At 38.6% G+C, this 20375-nt stretch overlaps 1 protein-coding gene across 3 annotated transcripts in view; it reads right to left on the bottom strand.

The window, feature by feature from the left end:
* The window catches only part of LOC106623482 (MPN domain-containing protein CG4751), a 263160-nt gene that overhangs the window by 222949 nt on the left and 19836 nt on the right, over nt 1-20375 (bottom strand). The window lies entirely within an intron of this gene.

Genomic DNA, 20375 nt, shown 5'->3' on the forward strand with positions numbered 1-20375 from the left:
TTGTAGTAAATATTTGCGCAGCGACACTACCTGATGCTGCTTTGCTACGATGGGAGCAATCACTAGTGGCAAGAAAGAAATCGCCAAAATGGCATCAAATTAAAGAATTTTTAACAACTCAGTACGAAATAGCTGAGCGAGTAGATAAAAAGGTAGTTAAGCCAAAATGTCATCAAAATGACTCAAATAAAAACTTTTTTAAACCCCAAGTCAGTAATAACACACAATATAATAGACACGTTAATAGAAGCCAAACATTCGTGTCAAATCAAACAAACCATTGGCAATCATTATGTGAAATCTGGAAAGTAGGACATAATATAAGATCTTGCGAGAAATTTAAAAAAAGTCCGTTTCAGATAGAAACCATCTTGTCCGACAACATAAACTTTGCATCAACTGTCTGTCCAATTCTCACGGGACAATAGACTGTGAAAGCAAATTCAGTTGTGTGTACTGTCAATGACGACATCACTCATTGCTTTACATAACCAATTTTACAAATATGAAGCAAAATCATATACATAAAACCACGGGCCTAGTCGCGACAACCAAATCAGGTAATCCCGAAATCCCGAATTCCGAAAATAAAGAGGAAAATTGCCAGTCAAAAATTCCAGTTTTCAAATTTCGTGAATGGGCGGAAGAATTATACAAAATTCAAATAAAGTTAGCCAAATCACCACAGTCTCTCCACACGCGGATATACGAATAGATGCACAAGCCATTGTTTTACCGCATCTCACTAATTTGCTTACAAGCTATGAAGTAAATAAAAAACAGTGGGAAAAATGCTCATATCTCAAATTAGCAGATCCCAACTGCCATACCCCATCACAAATCGACATATTATTGGGCAGCGACTTAATACCTCAAATAATTCTTGAAGGTATACAGAAAATCTCTAATAAATTGTTAGCCCAAAACACAATCTTTGGATGGATATTAAGTGGCCAAGTCACAGAAAAAATTAATTCCTTCACAACTCAAGTTGAAAATATTTCAAACGAATATCCAAACTATCAACAAACAAAAATTCTGGGAAGTAGAAGAATTACCCAAAATCACAAAACCTTCAGAAGAAGACCTGGCATGCGAAGCCTATTACCAGTCCACAACAACAAGAAACGAACATGGTCGTTATGTTGTGCGACTCGCATTCAAGCCCACCTTTCCAGAAAATATAGCTCTAGGCCACTCTAGAATATCAGCAGTCCAACAATTCCTAAGCTTGAAAAAAAGCTTGATAAAGAAAAGCGAGCTTAAATCAGCATATGATGACGTGATGGATGAATATCTTGACCTCAATCATATGGAAGGAAAATAATAAGGCTAGATAAAATCACAACAAAAGTACGAGTTGTTCTTAATGCTTCAAAGTGTACGAACTCAGGCAAATCACTCAATGATGTATTATATACAGGGCTAACATTACAACCTGATCTCATGCTGCTAATAATAAATTGGCGCATGTTTAAATATGTTTTCAATGGAGATGTAGAGAAAATGTATAGGCAAATTTTAGATGAGAGATGACCAAGATTTCCAGCGGATAGTCTTCCGAAAATCAAGTAATAGTGGAATCAGCGACTACAAACTTAAAACAGTTACCTTTGGCATCAATTGTGCACCCTATTTAGCCATTAGAACATTACATGAAGTGGCAAAAACCTGTCAAACAAATTTGCCTTTAGCAACTTCTGTGCTACATAAACAAACATACGTTGACGATATTCTATCAGGTAGCCACAGTCTCTCATTAGCGTGCGAATCACTATATCAAGTGGTCAAGTTCCCCCTAAAGAAAATTACATCAAATCATCCTGAGATAATAAAAAACATAATAGGGGAAGACTTATTAGATACTAACTTCCTTAAATTTGAAAAGGCCAGTACTACAAAAACTCTCGGCATTCAATGGAATGCGATAACAGATCAATTCTCATATACAATTGAGTCAATATCTGCAGTATCCGCCATAACCAAACGTCAAATACTTTCCTCGGTGGCCAAACTTTTCGACCCCGCAGGATGGCTTTCGACAATAATGATTCAAGCAAAAATCCTCAAGAACTGTGGCAAGATGGCACTGAATGGGATGAGCAAGTGAAACCCATACGTTTAACAAAGTGGGTTCAATTTGCTAACAATCTACATACCATCTTGGAAATGCGAGTTCCTCGATGGGTAAATTTTGCACCTGACTATAATGTAGAATTACATGGCTTCTGTGATGCCTCTGAAAAGGCCTATTGTGCAAAAGTTTACGTACGCACTGAATATGATAACAAAATATCGTCACGTCATTTGGTAGCTAAAGCCAAAGTTGTTCCCCTGAAGACACTAAGCATGCCACGGCTCGAACTGAATGGTGCACTTCTGTTAGCAAAACTAGTCTTAATTGTCCAAACCCATCTGAAATTAACCAATCACAAAATGTACTTTTGGTCAGATTCAGAAATAGTTTTAGCATGGTTAGAACAACCACCATATACCTGGAAGACTTATGTATCTAACCGTATATCTCAAATATTAGACTTAGTTGGCCCAGCACAATGGCAACATGTTGCAAGTGCAGATAATCCAGCGGATCTTGGGACAAGAGGCTGCAAACCACTTCATCTCACCAGCACTAAACTGTGATGGAACGGTCCTACGTGGTTAACAGAATCACAAGAAGTTTGGCCAAAGTCTCCCGCTCGCAATATAATAGCTCCTGAAATTCGGAGAATTGAAATTTTTCATATCACTCCTGATGAAGATGATATATTACATCGATTTTCATCATTCCCAAAAGCATTAAAAGTAGTCGCTTACATGTTTAAATTTATCCAAAGTCTCAAACAAAAGGTTAAAGGAATAACAAATGATCCTTCCCTACAACTAAAGCATTCCGACCTGAAACATGCCAAGGTCAGCCTTATTACATATACACAAACTCGCTATTTCATTCGGGGGAAATCAAAGTTAGTCGAAAGACGACCCCTCGATAAGGGAAGCTCACTTCTCCTTTTAAATCCTTTTTTGGACACTAAAGGATTAATCCGGGCACATGAACGACATCCCATTATAATTCCCGAGAAATCCCGTTTTACTTATTTATTTTTAATATATTACATCTTCACCAACTTACATTACATGGTGAACATCGCTTGATGCAACAAATGGTCCGACTAGAATTTTATATACTGCGCCTAAAGCCACAAATTAAAAGAACGATTTTTATGTGTAAACAATGCACATTGTAGAAGCACAAAATACGCACGCAGATCATGGCAGCTTTGCCACCTGAACACTGCAATTTTGCTCTTCCCTTTACCATTACTGGGGTAGATTTTGCTGGACCTTTCCAGATAAAGGCCTCTATGTTAAAGTCTTCCTCATTCAGAAAAGGGTATGTGGCTGTCTTTGTATGCTTCACGACAAAAGCAGTACACCTCGAGCTATGTTCGGATCTGTCTACTGCGGCTTTTCTCGCAGCATTTGCACGCTTTGTCGCACGACGCGGATTTCCATCAAAAATTATGAGCGACAATGGGAAAAACTTTATCGGAGCTCAAAGAGCCACAGAGAAAGAGTTTGTAAAATTTACTAAATAAGTCTCCCCAGAAATTGTTAAAAAAATATGCACCACAAGGAAAAGATTGGCAGTTTATACCCCCTTGTTCTCCCCACATGGGCGGACTCTGGGAATCAGCTGTAAAAAGCTTTAAGTCCCATTTAAAGAAAACGGCAGGTAATCATAAATTATATGAGGAATTTACCACACTACTCGCTCGTATAGAAGCCGTACTAAATTTAAGACCCATCTCACCACTCTCGCAAGATCCCTCCGATTTCACAGCTCTTACACCTGGACATTTTCTCAGAGGAGCTCCACTTCTCGCCATACCTGAGGCAGAAGGAAACTCACTCAATTTAATATACCGATGGGAAAAAATTAAGATACTTCATCATGAATTCAGCCATAGATGGAAGGAAGATTACCTTAAAGATCTCCATAAGAGACATCGGTGGAAAACGATCCAGAAGGAACCAAATACGGGCAAATGCGTCATCATACATGATGAATGCCTTCCTCCAACCGAATGGCGACTAGGCCGCATTGAAAAGGTCCATCGGGGACGAGATGGTCACAAAAGAATAGTAGAAGTACGAACACAAACTGGTATACTAACTCGACCATTAGTAAAATTGTGTTTTCTTCCGAACACCGAAGAACCGATTACACAAACCCCGCCAAGACAAGCGCATAAATAAAATCAAAACCGACAATTAATTCGTTTAACTCGGAATACTACTGTTTTTTAATCCGTACATGCAAATCTAACACTAACAAACGCGATTAAAAATTAACCACAACATATATAGTTACATATTCATATATATATATATATATAAATCTATTTTTCAAACCAAGCAACAAATATCATAATTCAAAATTATGAGCCAAACCATGTTTTAATATATTCCTATTCCAATAGAAATGGACGTAGAAGATATCCACAGCGCTCCCAAGACTTTGAGGTCCGTAATTGCTGCGCCTAGAGCATCTGGTCCACCCATCGCAGCACCAAGGATGCAAAGCGCCACGGCTCCGCACAGCCACTCATCTGCAGCAGCAGTCAGAGATGCAAACGAAGATCAGTTTGATGAGCATCTGCCTCCACGATGCAGTCTATGCCGTCGACCTCACGTCCTGAAGAGGTGCACCATCTTCAAAAGCATGAAGCCCGCTCAACGCCAACAGAGCGCCAGAGCCCACTGTATGACTTGTTTGACAGATAGTCACTCCACCTTTGACTGTATAACCGACGGATAGTGCCAATATTGCCAACGACCGCATCATACTTTGTTCCATCGATTCCCTCGACGAGGAAATCCGTCCACAACGCTCAATTGGATTGGAGATCATGTGATTGTGGAGGTGAATTTACCTGTTTTGAAACATTGTAAAGAAGCCAAAGGCGTACAAGTTCCGCTGTATGATTAGGTTCATTGTTCTGTTGGAAACACAACACGTTTGACAATCCTTATTTGTCAGCAATTTGCGTCCTTTTTAGTATTAAAATATTTAGATAATCAAATATATTCATTATATTTTCGATAAACTCAATGCCACCAACACTGCTTGCTGCCATACACCTCCACAATTGAACACCCGTTTTTTTGATAGTCTGGATGACCTATCGCACTGATGACCCCGCTCTTTTGACAACTCGTCCAATTTCAGGAAAGTTTTTACCGTCCTCTCTAAATTTAAAATTATTTTCCGCTCATTAACACTTGTTTCTTTGCCTTTTGCACTCATTTCGATTAACGCTGACTAATTCGAAAAGTTTACACACAAATTGCAGATTTTTCCTTCGATTCTCTAAATTTGCATTGTTGACAACAATGCACAAAAAATAAACAGTCTTAAACGCGTGGAAACTACAATAAGCTAATGTAATAAGCAGTGAGCGACACTTTTTTTGCTTATTCTATATTAGTAGAATTCAAAAACGCCGTGAACTTTGCAAACGCACATAGGAATTCCATGATATTTGGCGACTGTAATGATATTAGCATGCGATTCTGATATTCTGAAAATAACTTATATATTTATTTTATTCATATTTTTATTGAAACACATTTTACGAACTGGTGAGCAGAGACTATTTCTACCAAATGTATGTACATGTATTATTTTAGGACGGAGCCATGCCTACGTTTAAAAAAATTTCAAAACACAGCTACCCCTTCCTACTGCAATTCACTGTACCAAAATAGTTTTTTTTTCTTTATTTTCGACTTATATGTTTTCGATAAACGGCATTTTATGAGCATGGTAGTGGTCCGATTACGCTCGTCTACAATACCGAACTTGTTATGGTGAAACGGAACACCTGTTCCAATCTTCTTCATAAATCAATTTTTACTCAAGTTACAGCTCGCACGGATATTATCCCTTGATTTCGGGATATGGGCGGATAGAGAGAGTTCTCCAGATTAAGACTATATTTATATATTTGAAGGGCTTAAAGTCAACTAGTCGGATATACACATAGCCAATAAAGCCTGCGTTCACCCGACACTAATTTTTAAGTGAAGTAAAAACACTATGTAAATAGGTAATTCAGTTCAAATTTTCTACATGTATTTCTTCTTTACATTCTTAAGTTCAAAATGCAAAAACAAAAAGGTATATTCCTATTTTAATTTTTGTGATAACGAGATTTTAGTGTAAGGAGAAGTAAACATAGGCACGATTAAGTCTGCGTTCAGCTTTAAAATTAATTACAAAAGTATTAAAAATGATAAAGAAAAATTAAATTCAATATTTTACATACTTGATACATACGTTCTCTTAATTTTAAGATATTTTACATATTGACCGCTATATGCGGTATAAACGCAACCAGAAGTTTGAAATCATTATATCGGTTATATGGGGGGACCCGATATTATTTATTTTTAGCGTTCGCCAGATTATTGTAAGGAAAAGATCTATATGAGTTTCATTAAGTAACCTAGCAGTTTCACCGATATATACGGTATAAAGTCTTTAGATTAGGTATATGTAGGCTAGGGGAAGTATTGATTTCAATATATTTCGATATTTGCGGTAAAAAGTCAGCCGTAGACACTGAGGCCCACATCTGCGGTATCTGAGGGCTTGAATAGTTCATCCGTTTTCGACAATTTTTAAATTAGAGATGACATAGCTTGAAGGCAATTTGTGGATAAAGTTTAAAAATATATGAATTGGTTTTATATGCTGTTAAGTAAAATGATTCTTTCACTTAACAGTATTTAAAATTCTGTCCGGTTCCGCTCACCGGCTTTTCATGGCGCCATTAACCATGTGTAACAAGTTTTTTTTTACTCAAGTTACAGCTTGCATCAAGGGACGGTCAGTTTCAAGACATCTTGTCATCAGCTTTGTATATCTATGTCGATACGGAATAAAAATATATTTATATATACATACAACATATACATATACATACTTGTATATGCGAGTATACTAGTATTGTAAATCTAGCCACGTGTTGTATAGATTAAATACTATTATAATAAACTATTCAATACGGTGAATATTATTTACTAAACAAGACGAATACGTTACTGTTGTACTTAAGGTTTAATTTTAAAAATTGGTTGATAAAAATATTTGTCAATGTCTTTTTTTGTTTTTTTTAAACTTGTTTGTGTTATCTTATCATTCAAACAATTTAAAATATTAGTTGTATAAATCTATAAACTAGTAGTGTGCATGTAAGCAATTAATAATAATTTGTACCTAAGATATTATGAAGTAGTTTTGCATTTATAAAAACTTATTTTAGATTTCATAAATGTGTAAATACAAAGAAAATTGTGTGTTTTTCACAAAAAATATGTATATACATAGCAACTCATATACTCAGCGGAGCATTGATTATAAAAATCGTTTATCATTAGCGATTTTCACATAATTTTTTCAAGAAAATGAAGTTTTAAAAGCGGTAAAAGCTTAAAGTTTTCAAAAATCGAAGTGTACAGTGTATTTGAACTCAAAAATATGGACAACATAATGTGAGTGATAGGAATAAGTCTAAGTTATGAATAAATTAATGTTCCAAAATTTCGCACAACATTGCCAAACTTAAGGCTTACTTGATTTTCATGACTTTTTTGTGTTAATATACAAAATATGCAAGGAAGTTCTAAGTTCGGGTGTAACCGAACATTTTATACTCTTGCAACTTGCAAGGATCAAAGCCTAGGAAATTACTTCAGGCAAAATTTTATATTAAAGGAAGTATTGACCCGATTCAACCCATTTTTGACACAAAGATATATCATTATCGAGTTTTATTAATTTTTTTTTTATTATATGAATTTAAATTATATATCTTACACATTGCCGATATTTTCGGTAAAAGTCAACAATAGGGACTGAGGTCTACATATTCAGTACGTAGAGGCTTGAACAGTTTTTGTTGGATTTAGACAATTTTTGGTCACAAACTTTTACACCGATACAATCATTGTTGCTTCATTTTCGTAGTGGAAAGTGAAAGAATCAGATGGTATTTAAAATGGTGTTATTTGGGATATAGGCGTGGTTGTAATACGATTTCTCCCATTTTCGCACTATAACATAGAAATATGAGAAGAATGTTATATACCGAATTTGGTTGAAATTCGGTTAAGCAGATCCCAAGATATGGGTTTTCACCTAAAAGTGGGCGGTGCCACGTCCACTGTCTAATTTTGAACGCGCTACCTCTAAAATCATCTAATACCACCCCAGAGATAAAATTTAATGTCTCTGGCGTGTTTAGTGCTTGATTTATCGCGCTTTTAGTAGTTTTTAATAGTACCGTTATGAGGAGTGGGCGGGGTTGTCACCCATTTTCACACTATCGATAGAGGTGCTAAAAGCGTTAGTTTTCAGGGAAGTTTGTTATTAAAGCTGTAGCGGTTTAGGAGATATGCACATTAAACCTATTAGGAGGCGGGACCACGCCCACTTAAAAAAAAATTTAAACTACAGATGATCCTCCCTTATGTGATCCTGTGTACCAAATAACAGTCTTGTATTTATTGTGGAGCTTAGTTATGGCAATTTATTTGTTTTTAATTAGTGGCGTTTTGAAAAAGTATTCCAAAATATACATACAATATATGAGCAAACCATGTTAATATCATAAAGTTACAAAACAGTGACGAAATTCAACCTATTCTTTATTTTTTAGTTTTTCTTTATAGAAAGAGAGCAGATAATTTGAAAGAGACTCCTAAAATAACAAGTAAGGGGTTGCAACTTACCGAGGAAATACATTCAGGTGTAGGCAAAACTTGATTTTAAAATGTTTTGAACGGATTCAACATTTATTGTTCGACAAAATCGTAAATGGATTACAATCAAATTTGGATCTTATGAACTTATATTATAGCTCATAGACTAAATTAGTTTTATAACTATAATCTTGCTTCTTCTACCTTACTTCCTTGATGAGCAAACCGTCAACCAAAGGATCGGAATTTATTACAATAGGCATATTAGGTTTGGACCAAAGACTAAACAAAACTTGTCCACTTAATTTCATTAAAATATCACACATCTTGACCAAACTAAACGGTTTAAAGACAGGTGAGAAGTCGGAAATCAGTATATAGGACATATTGGGAGTAGAAAAGGTCTGGGCTGATTGCAAAAACTGTTGACATTACTCAGGTATACTCGAGAACATATTTTCAAGCAATTTCATAAATATACTATCAGCCTGCCCAGGCTTCGCACGGTATTAACAAACATATCAATTTATCAATATTAACAAACACACTAATGCTCTCTTCTTTGTTAGTTGAGTTAGAATTTTAAAATTAAAAAGAATTTGGATATTAGGTAGTTTTTACCTATTTCTTTTTATAATTTTTTTTATTGTATTATTTATTTAGCTTTTTATTATAATTTCATCAGTTTATTTTTATTTATGTTTGTAAAAAGTTATTGTCTACAAAACAAAAGCCATTAAATTTATTGATTTAGAGCTTCCCTGAATACGATCTTAGATGTTGTTTTATTTTGTGGCAGCAAAATAAATTGATTTTCTGGAGTTCTCCCACTAATTCGAAGGTTAGGTCTTGGGATTGGTAGATACCTTTGGATCATCGATATCCTCGATATGCCTGAGCTGGTATTATTTATTTTCAATTCCGCACACGAGCGCTTCATAGGGAGCCAACTTGATGCGTGAGCCGGCGCCTACATCGCATATTATGTTGCAGCCTAGCCGAGCGGATCTCCCCTCACCACGCGACGATATCTAATACTTACATTTTTAGATTCGTGATATTTCGACTGGAATGTCCGAATCATATAATTTGATAAGGATTAAAACTAAAGTACACATAAAGAACTTTTATAGTAGTGGCATTTAAATTATTATTTTAATATAAAAGAACACTTATTGCGACGTTACTATAACAGTTAGATATATGCTGTCGCGACATTTTTTGTAGATATCTGAGTTTCATTAAGGTACTTCACATACCATCACCAATATATATAAGAGTAAAGTTAACTGGATGTTTGAAAATCCTGTTATTAATTATATGGGGTTTAGAGCATCTCTTCACCCGGTTTTATCCATTTTAGGCACAAAGTTGCACCGTTATTAGAAATACACGATCTCTCCATTTTATTAAGATAATTCACATAGTTGCTGATATATGCGGTATAAAGTCAGCCGGAAGTTCGAAAATATTTCTATTAGGTATATGGGGCTAAGGGCTCAACTCATTCTTAACATACAGGAATGCTACGATTAGAAAATGATTCTATCCGAATTTTTATAATATAGCTCACAGGTTGACTCATATTTGCGATAAATAGTTCGCAATAGCAACTGGTGTCATATGGTGACCTTTTGCCGTAGGGTGGTACACCTCAAAGGCACTACTCGTGCAAAGTTTTATCCGGATAAATCGATAACTTCTTGATTTGTATACTGGAAAATAAAAGAATCAGATGGAATTTGAAATTTTGTTATATATGAAGAAGGCGTGGCTTTGTTAGATTTCGCTTATTTTCGCACTGCAATGTAGAAATATCAGGATAATATTACCTACCGAATTTGGTTGAAATATACAGGTGCTGACCTAAATATGGGCAGTGCTACGGCCACCGTCCAAATTCGACACCGGGTCCTATAAATCCATCCAATACCATCTGGGGTGTAAAACTTTATGTCTCTAGCGCATTTATTAATTATACTTTTATATTTAGTTTTTAACAAAAACGTTTTATGGGGAGTGGGCGGAGTTATAATCCGAAATCACCCATTTTCACAGAGTGGATATAAATGTCAAAAAGATTTGTCCTAAGCGAATGTGGATATTATAGCTTAAACTCGTTTTAAGAAAAAAATCTTTAAATTTGCAATCTGTAATTTTTTTGGTACCCTGGAAATATATTTCTTGCAGGCGGTAATTACAATGCAAAGCATATGTATTGGGTCTCAGGACTAATTATTCCGATGGTAATACAGTTGTATTACTCAATTCTGAATAGGCGCAATAACCTTGACATAATATCTTCTAGTAAGTCGGTATACTGGCCCACTGATCGTAATAAAATACTATCCGTCCGTCTGTCCGTGCAAGCTGTAACTTGAGTAAAAATTGAGATATCTTTATGAAACTTGGTAGACATGTTTCTTGGTACCGTGAGACGGTTGGTATTGCAGATGGGCGTAATCGGACCACTGCCACGACCACAAAACGCCATTAATCAAAAACAAATAAATTGCCATAACTAAGCTCCGCAATAAGAAACAAGACTGTTATTTGGTACACAGGATCACATTAGGGAGGGGCATCTGCAGTTAAATTTGTTTTTTAAAGTGGGCGTGGTCCCGCCTCTAATAGGTTTAATGTGCATATCTCCTAAACCGCTAATGCTATAATAACAAAATTCACTGGAAGAAAAGTTTTTAGCACTTCTATTGACGGTGTGAAAATAGTTGAAATCGGGTGGCAACTCCGCCCACTCCCCATATAACGGTACTGTTAAAAACTACTAAAAGCGCGATAAATCAAGCACTAAACACGCCAGAGACATTAAATTTTATCTCTGGGATGGTATAAGATGACTTTATAGGAACCGCGTTCAAAATTAGACAGTGGGCGTGGCACAGCCCACTTTTAGGTGAAAACCCATATATTGAGATCTGCTTAACAAATTTCAACAAAATTCGGAACATAACGTTATTTTCATATTTCTATGTTATAGTGCGAAATCGGACCACAACCACGCCTATTTCCCACATAACACCATTTTCAATTCCATCTGATTCTTTCACTTTCCACTATGCATATCAAGCAACAATGATTATATCGGGGTAAAACTTTGCGTGAATAATACGTTTAAAGTATGCCACCTTGTGACCAAAAATTGTCTAAATCGAACCAAAACTGTTCAAGCCCCTAAGTACTAAATATGTGGACCCCAGTGCCTATAGTTGACCTTCTACCGAAAATATCAGCCAATCCACAAAGAAATCTCAAACGAGTATACCATTTGACTTTGCGAGAGTATAAAATGTCCGGTTACATCCGAACTTAGCTTTCCTTACTTGTTTTATATATTTTCAAGTTTATTTTTTGATTACTGCAAAATATCGAACCTGGCAACAAAGTTGTGAGAACTATATATCCATAAGGAATTTAGCCCATACAACGCTTGAAGACGCACCCTATTAAAAAAATCGTCATCGACATCGTCGTCGAAGCCTACACGAGCGCCGGCAAAAACATCCGAGCGTCGTGGTCGTAGCACTCACGAACGTCAACGCACGTAGCAGGACATCGTTGTCGAAGCCTATACGAGCGCCGGCAGAAAACATCTCAGCGTCGTCGTCGTAGCACCCACGAGCGTTAACGCACGCAGCAGAGCATCGTCGCACAGCACCGTCGCAGTATACACAGCGCTATCCTCAGATGACGCCTCTACATAAATAAAATACGATTTATAAAAAACGCCATAGTTTACAAATTTATTGTAACGAACCCTGGAAACGGCGAGTATACCTCAGCAAATTACAAGTAGCAGGGGCATCAAAAGGCTTTGTTACAAAGTTGTAAGATAGCAATCGGCTGACACGTTCCAAATTCAAATTTTCTTTAATATCCACGTTAACGAAGGTAGAAGCGGTGTTGAGATGACACGCTATACGGTTTTGCGTCGCTGACTAATGGAAACAGTATTTGTTACATTGGGCGAAAATGACAACTTTGAAATCAGTTTTAAATATTAATTTATATATTAACAAGTTAGGAAGGGCTAAGTTCAATATAAGGAGTATTGTTAGCCGGATGTTTCAAAATCCTGAATATCAGTTATCTAGGGAATATGGCAAGTTTTCACCCGATTTTATCCATTTTAGGCACAAAGATGTATAATGGTTGTTGTTGTTGTAACGATTATCTAATCCCCGTTTGGGTGATAAATTCTAGATTCGTTGTCGTCGAGGTCATCTAACGGAAGGCCCAGGAAATGAGCTGTTTCGACGGGGTCGGACCATAGGGAGAGGGGTGTTAGATGAGTGGTGTTTGTTGGGCATGCAAAGAGGTGGTTAGTGTCATGCGGAGACTCATTGCATGCAGGACATGTGTTTGGTATGTCAGGGTCTATTCTGAATAGATAGGAGTTTAACCTGCTACAGTATCCAGAACGAAGTTGCGCGAGGGTCACTCTAGATTCGCGAGGCAACTCGAGCTCTGTGTCTGCAATGGGTGGTGGTTTGACTCGTATTACGCCATTCACTGAGAGGGAGTCGGTGAAAGTGTTAATGGCTCCACTGTGAATGGGGGTCAGTGCCTGTCTGAAGTTAGTTGCGTCCGAAGTCTGGTCGGCGTACTGTCTAATGTCGTCGACGTAGTCAAGGAAGGACCTCTTGATGTTTCTAGGAGGCGGCTCCGCTACAAGCAGGCGACTGGAGGGGTGGTTTCTGCGAAAACATCCCAGCAGAAACTGCTTGGAGAGGAGCTCGTTGTGTTCCTTAACCGGAAGCATACGGGCCTCACTATGTAGGTGTTCGATTGGAGACATCCAGAGGCATCCCGTGATAGTTCGGAGTGCAGTGTTCTGACAAGTCTGAAGCTTCTTCTTCTGCGTGTCACTGCATCCAGGCGACCATATTGCGGCTGCATAATTAAGGACCGGCCGGTCGATTGCCTTGTATGTTGCCAACAACGTTTCTTTGTCTTTTCCCCATGAGCTGCCGGCAAGCGACTTGAGAATTCTGTTGCGGCTCTGTACTTTGGCAGTTATCGCGGTCGTATGAGGAGTGAAAGAGCACAGACTGTCCAAAGTGACGCCTAAAATTTTAGGGTTATTTACTGTCGGAATTTTTGTGCCATCGACTGAAATGTTCAGGTCCAGTCTGTACTCCTTCGTTCAATTTGTGAAGATGGTCGCTGTGGATTTAGTGGGGGAAAGTGTTAGGTTCCTTGCAGAAAAGAAGCGAGAAAGATCGGAGAGGTAGCCGTTTACTTTTGAACACATGCCATCGATTCCATTGCCCGACGTCAATATCGCACAGTCATCAGCGTACGAGCGTTGATTGTTCTAGGTCCTCTAGTAGCGTTGTGTGATTGACTGTGTCAAAAGCTTTTCACAAGTCCAACGCTCCGAGGATCGTCCTCTCGCAGGGTGGCTTCTGGTTCATGCCATGAACTATCTGGGCGTTTATGACTGCTGTGGTGATACTGTGCACTTTTCGGAAGCCATGCTGATGATCTGGTAGGCTCAGGTGGTGAGTGAATGACGGGAGTAACAAGGCCTCAAGTGTCTTCACTACTGGGGAAAGGAGAGTTATCGGGCGATAAGACTCCACTTTGTTGGCGGGTTTCCCAGGTTTCAGTAGTGGGACCACTCTTCCGACTTTCTACACATCGGGTATTTGAAGAGTGGATATCGACAAGCTGAGGACCTTGGTGAGATAGTTTACTCCCGTTGGGCCTAGGTGTTTTAGCATCAGCATGCTTATTCCGTCAGGTCCGATAGATTTAGACGATTTCGCCTTTTTGATGACACTCTGAACCTTCCAATCGGTGAAAGTAAGTGGTGCGCAGTCTTTTGGCATTTTGCGCAGCCGTCGGGTAACACATCGTTTGGCCTTGTCGGTCGAAGGGTGCAGTATAAACTGCCGGCTAAAGTAGCTCGCGCACTTCTTCGGGTCCGAGGAGGCATTACCATCGAATTGAATTTCAACCCGATCGTCATGTCTCCTCGGATTTGACAGGGCCTTGACAGTAGTCCAAAGCTTACTCACACCGGTGGAGAGGTTGCAGGACTTCAGGTGCTCTATCCATTTCGTCGGCTTATGATGATTTACCATTTGCCGAATCTTCAAATTGAGATCCCTTATTCGGGGATCACAGGGATCGGCATGGCGTAAGGTGTCGCGCTCATTTGCTAATACAGCTACTTCGGCTGGGAAATTAGGGCGGAGTTCCGCGATTCTTCCAGCCGGTATGAAGCGAGCAGTAGCAGCAGCGATCACCTTGCGGAATTGACGCTCGCCAACGATGACGTCCGTAGGAATGGATAGTGCGTTGAAGGTGCTCTCAGTAAATTCTGTGAAGCCGACCCAGTTAGCTTTGTTAAAGTTAACATAAGTGCGGTTGTCCACAGAAATAAAGTCAGGATATCGGGCGAGCTATTACAGTTGCCCATAATTCTGGTGGGGGCTTCGTCATTCATTGTGCAGAATGTCGAATCGTCTATCTGTTCCGCCAGCTCCATCCCCCTACGATCGTTTGACAGGCAGGAATGCCAAAGATCATAAAGTCGCCTCGCACCAGACGGTTTTCACCACGAAGTAGCGCATCTATATTCGGGTGATATCATGTTGGGCAACATGTAACTGGGGGGATGTATATATTAAATATATCTAGCTCGACATCGCCTGACCGGACAGCTATACCCTGACATTCTAGGGTGGTGTCCCTGCGGTCGATGTCAACATCGATTAGACGATATTGCACGGTGTTGTGCAATATGAAGGCTAGGCCTCCACCATTATCCCGCTCGCGATCCTTACGTAAAACGTTGAAACCTGCACAACTCAGAAGATCTGAGCGGCTGTTTAACTTGGTTTCTTGGACCGCAGCTATCGTTACGCGCTCCCGGCTCATAAATGCAACTATCTCCTCGATCTTGCTCTGGAGTCCGTTGCAGTTAAATTGTAAGAGTCGCGTTTGTCGCGGGTGTCCAGTCGTGATCCTAGGGGTGAGTGAGGTGCGTGTAGGTGGTGGTTGTTGCAGCTGTGCTATCCGCATGGGCGGTCGTCGCACTGTGGTGTTGGTTGGCGACGCCACTGTATGTGATTGCGGGAGCAGACTCCTAGAGCATGGGGCAACATACGACTCACTCCACTCTCGTGTGGTGCGCAGGCCAGAACACGACAGAAAGTGACACCAGCCAGAACAAGAATTGCACTTGACTCGTATCCGGCGTATTATGGTCTGACACACGGAACAGACTGTGCGAGGAACCAGGAATTGCTGGGTGGTTCTCGCACGAGGATTGGAGCTGGATGAAGGTTGGGGGGGGAGGTTGGTCAGATTGGGAGTTATGCTGTCTGTGTGAGCTCCTTGGGGCCGTGGAGGTCCTATCTTGGCCACTCGACTGGAGTGGCAGCGCAGTTTGCGAACATGGTGCAGGTTGCACAGCCGTTGAGGCAGATGTCGCATTATTGCGTTGACAGCATGAGGCCACGTAACTTGTGGTCTACTCCCTGTGTGTCTTAAGGCCCGAGCAGGTCTTAAGATGGCTCCATCTATTGCATGTATTGCACCTAACCGAGGTGGAATTTGGATGGAGCCTTTTTGCGCATACGCAGCAGTAGAATTCCTCGGGGCCCGGGTTGGACTCGATGCCAGCACGGGTCAGGAGGATACGGAGCAACCCTGCTGCTAGGCGTTGCTCCAATGACGACAAACTTAATCTTAAACTTACCGATCCAAACAGGGTTGGATCGTCGAAATAACAGCCCTTGGCCGGATAAAATCCGGGTCAATTCCGGTATCGCAGAACCGGCTGTTGTGGGAATTGATGTATAATGGTATACACGCTCACTCACTTTTATTAAGATAAGTCACATATTGCCCGATATTTGCGGAATAAAGTCAGCCGGAAGTTCAAAAATCTTGAACAGTTTTATCCGAATACATTTATTGGTTCTTGATCTGTATACCGGAAAGTGAAAGAATCAGATGCCGTAACCGATTTAGCCCATTTTCGAACTGTAAAGTAGGAAAGTCAGTATAATATAGGCGATTCCACGCCCATTGTCTTAATTTGACATTGGCCCCTGTAAAGCCTTTTTGTATCATCTTATGGTAGGTGTAAAATTTAAATACCGTTATATGGGGGAGAGGACGGTGTTATAATCCGATTTTATTCATTTGCGCACTGTCGGTAGGAATTCTTATAGATTTGTCCTTAGCGAATTTGGCTATTGTAGGATTAGTGGTTTAGAGGATATGTATATTAAACCTATTAGAAAGCAGGGTCACGTCCATTTTTTTTATACAACAAGAGCCCCTGTTACTTCGATGCCCTGTACCAAATTACATGTTTATATTTTAATTAAGTGCTTAGTAATGTCATTTTATAGGTTTTCGATTAATGGCGTTTTGTGGGCGTGGCACTGTTCCGATGACGCCTGTCTACGAATCCGTTCTTACTTTTTTGATAACAAACACGTACAGAAAGTTTCATTAATATATCATAACGGAAAGATAGGAATATACAACTCCATATCTATCTCGATTATTTTTAGGTGATACAAACAACAGTTAGGTGAACAAAACTTTATACTCTGAAGCAACATGTTGGAAGAGTATAAAAAGATATAAACTGATAATGTACTAGTAAGCAATTAATATTAATTAGTATTAATAACGTTATGAAGTAGTTTTGCGTTTAAAAATTATTATTTAGTCTTCATAAATATTTCTGTAGCAACATGTTGCAAGAGCTATAAACTGCTAATGTACTAGTAATGTACTATTAATAATAATTAGTATTAATGACGTTATGAAGTAGTTTTGCGTTTAAAATTTATTATTTAGTCTTCAAAAATATTTCTGTAGCAACATGTTGCAAGAGTATAAAAAGCTATAAACTGCTAAACTGGTGTATGCATTAATTCGTACGGTTTTCTAAGAGAGGGCTCTACTAGTATTATTTCGCGTCGTATTCATCTGTGGCTATATTCATTTCAAAGGTACTGCCATTTCGCGTCGTTTTCAGTAGATATAAATTGTTTGAGCGTGAACAACAATTTGTTTCATTCATTTGAAAATGTCGAAATTTGTACCAGATAAAGTGTTTTTGCGGGGAGTTCTTCTTCATTATTTTAACATGAAGAAAAGTGCTGCCGAAAGCCATCGTATTTTACTGGACGTTTATGGTGACCATGCTTTAGCCGAACGAACGTGCCAAAAGTGGTTTGCACGGTTTAAAAGTGGCAATTTCGACTTAGACGACGGAGAACGACCCGGACAGCCAAACAAACTTCAAGACGAAGAATTGGAGACATTGCTCGACGCAGATGCATGCCAGACGCAAGAAGAACTTGCAAAAGTATTAGGAGTTGATCAAGTAACCGTTTAGAGACGACTAAAATCATTAGGATTCATCCAGAAGCTTGGAAATTGGGTGCTTTATGAATTAAAGCCAAGAGACGTCGATTCTGCATGTCGGAAATGTTGCTTCAACGCCACCAAAAGAAGTCGTTTTTGCATTGGCGATGAAAAATGGATTCATTATGATAACCCAAAGCGCAAGAAATCGTATGTGAAGCCCGGCCAACCATCAACATGATTCGTTTGAAAAAGGCCATCGCGGAAAAACGACCAGAATATGCGACCAGACACGAATCAATAATTTTTCATCATGACAACGCTCGGCCACATGTTGCAAGGCCAGTTAAAAACTATTTGGAAAACTGTGGGTGGGCAGTTCTACCTCACCCGCCTTATAGCCCAGACATAGCACCTTCCGATTACCACTTGTTCAGATCAATGCAGAATGCCCTCACCGGAGTACGCTTCTCTTCAGTACAGGGTATCAGAAATTGGATTGATTCTTTCTTGACCTCCAAACAGGAGAAGTTCTTTTGGGATGGAATCCACAAACTGCCAGAAAGATGGGCAAACATCATAGCTTCCGATGGGCAATACTTTGAACATTAAATGTTTAACAATTTTTTCACAATAAAGTCTTAATTTTCGTAAAAAAACCGCACAAATTAATGCATACACCCAATAATATTAATAATAATTAGTATTAATGATGTTATGAAGAAGTTTTGCGTTAAAAAATTGTATTTAGTCTTCAAAAATAATTCAATTGGAAGTAAATATTTTATTTTTGGCAAAAAATAATGTATATACACTGTCGAGCAGTACCAGTCGAATGTTTGTCCAAATTTAACGTAAGACGCTACAAAAAAGTCAATAATTATTCAATTTGCTTCCGAATTTTACATTTTAAATGTTTGCTTATTAAACGTAAAGTAAAACAAGTAAGGAAGTTCTAAGTTCGGGTGTAACCGAACATTTTATACTCTCGCAACTTGCAAGGATGAAAGCCTGAAAATTTCTTCAGGTGTTGGCAAAATTTTATTTTAAAGGAAGTATTGATCCGATTCAACCCCATTGACACAAAACATACTATTATCGAGAGTTTATTTTATTATTTTATTATATGAATTTCAATTATATGTCTTAGACATTTACCGATATTTTCGGTAAATAGTCAACTATAGGCATTGGGGTCCACATATTCAGTACCTAGGGGGTTGAACAGTTTTGGTTCGATTTAGAAAATTTTTTGTCACAAGGTGGCATACTTTAAACGTATTATTCACGCAAAGTTTTACCCCGATACACTCATTGTTGCTTGATTTGCATAGTGGAAAATGAAAGAATCAGATGTAATTTAAAATGGTGTTATTTGGGATATAGGCGTGGTTGTAATACGAGTTTGCCCATTTCGCACATAGAAATATGAGAAGAATGTTATGTACCGAATTTTGTTGAAATCGGTTAAGCAGATCCCAAGATAAGGGTTTTCACCTAAAAGTGGGCGGTGCCACACCCACGGTCTAATTTCGAACGCGCTTCCTATAAAGTCATCTAATACCATCCCAGAGATAAAGTTTAATGTCTCTGGCGTGTATAGTGCGTGATTTATCGCGCTTTTAGTAGTTTTTAACAGTAATGTTATATGGGGAGTGGGCGGGCTTGTAACCCGATTTCATCCATTTTCACACTGTTGATATAGGTGCTAAAAACGTTAGTTTCCAATGAATTTTGTTAGTAAAGCTTTAGCAGTTTGGGAAATATGCACATTAACCCTATTAGGGTTTTTTAACTGCAGATGCCGCTCCATAATTTGATATTGTATGCCAAATAATAGTCTTGTATCTTATTGTGGAGCTTAGTTATGACAATTTATTTGTTTTTGATTAATGGCGTTTTGTGGGTGTGGCAGTAGTCCGATTACGCCCATCTGCAATACGGTACCAAGAAATATTTGTACCAAGTTTCATAAAGATATCTCAATTTTTGCTCAAGTTACAGCTTGCACGGACGGACGGACAGACAGTCACCCGGATTTCAACTCGTCTCTTCATCCTGATCATTTATATATATATATAATCCTATATCTAACTCGATTAGTTTTAGGTGATACAAACAACCGTTGAGTGAACAAAACTATTATACTGTGTAGCAACATGTTGCGAGTGTATAACAAAAAATTGGAAAAGATAACATAAACCAATAATTTCATAGGAAATCCATATGAAACTCATGCGGTGAGT

This window comes from Bactrocera oleae, chromosome 3 (assembly GCF_042242935.1).
Source record: "Bactrocera oleae isolate idBacOlea1 chromosome 3, idBacOlea1, whole genome shotgun sequence".
Lineage (NCBI taxonomy): Eukaryota > Metazoa > Arthropoda > Insecta > Diptera > Tephritidae > Bactrocera > Bactrocera oleae.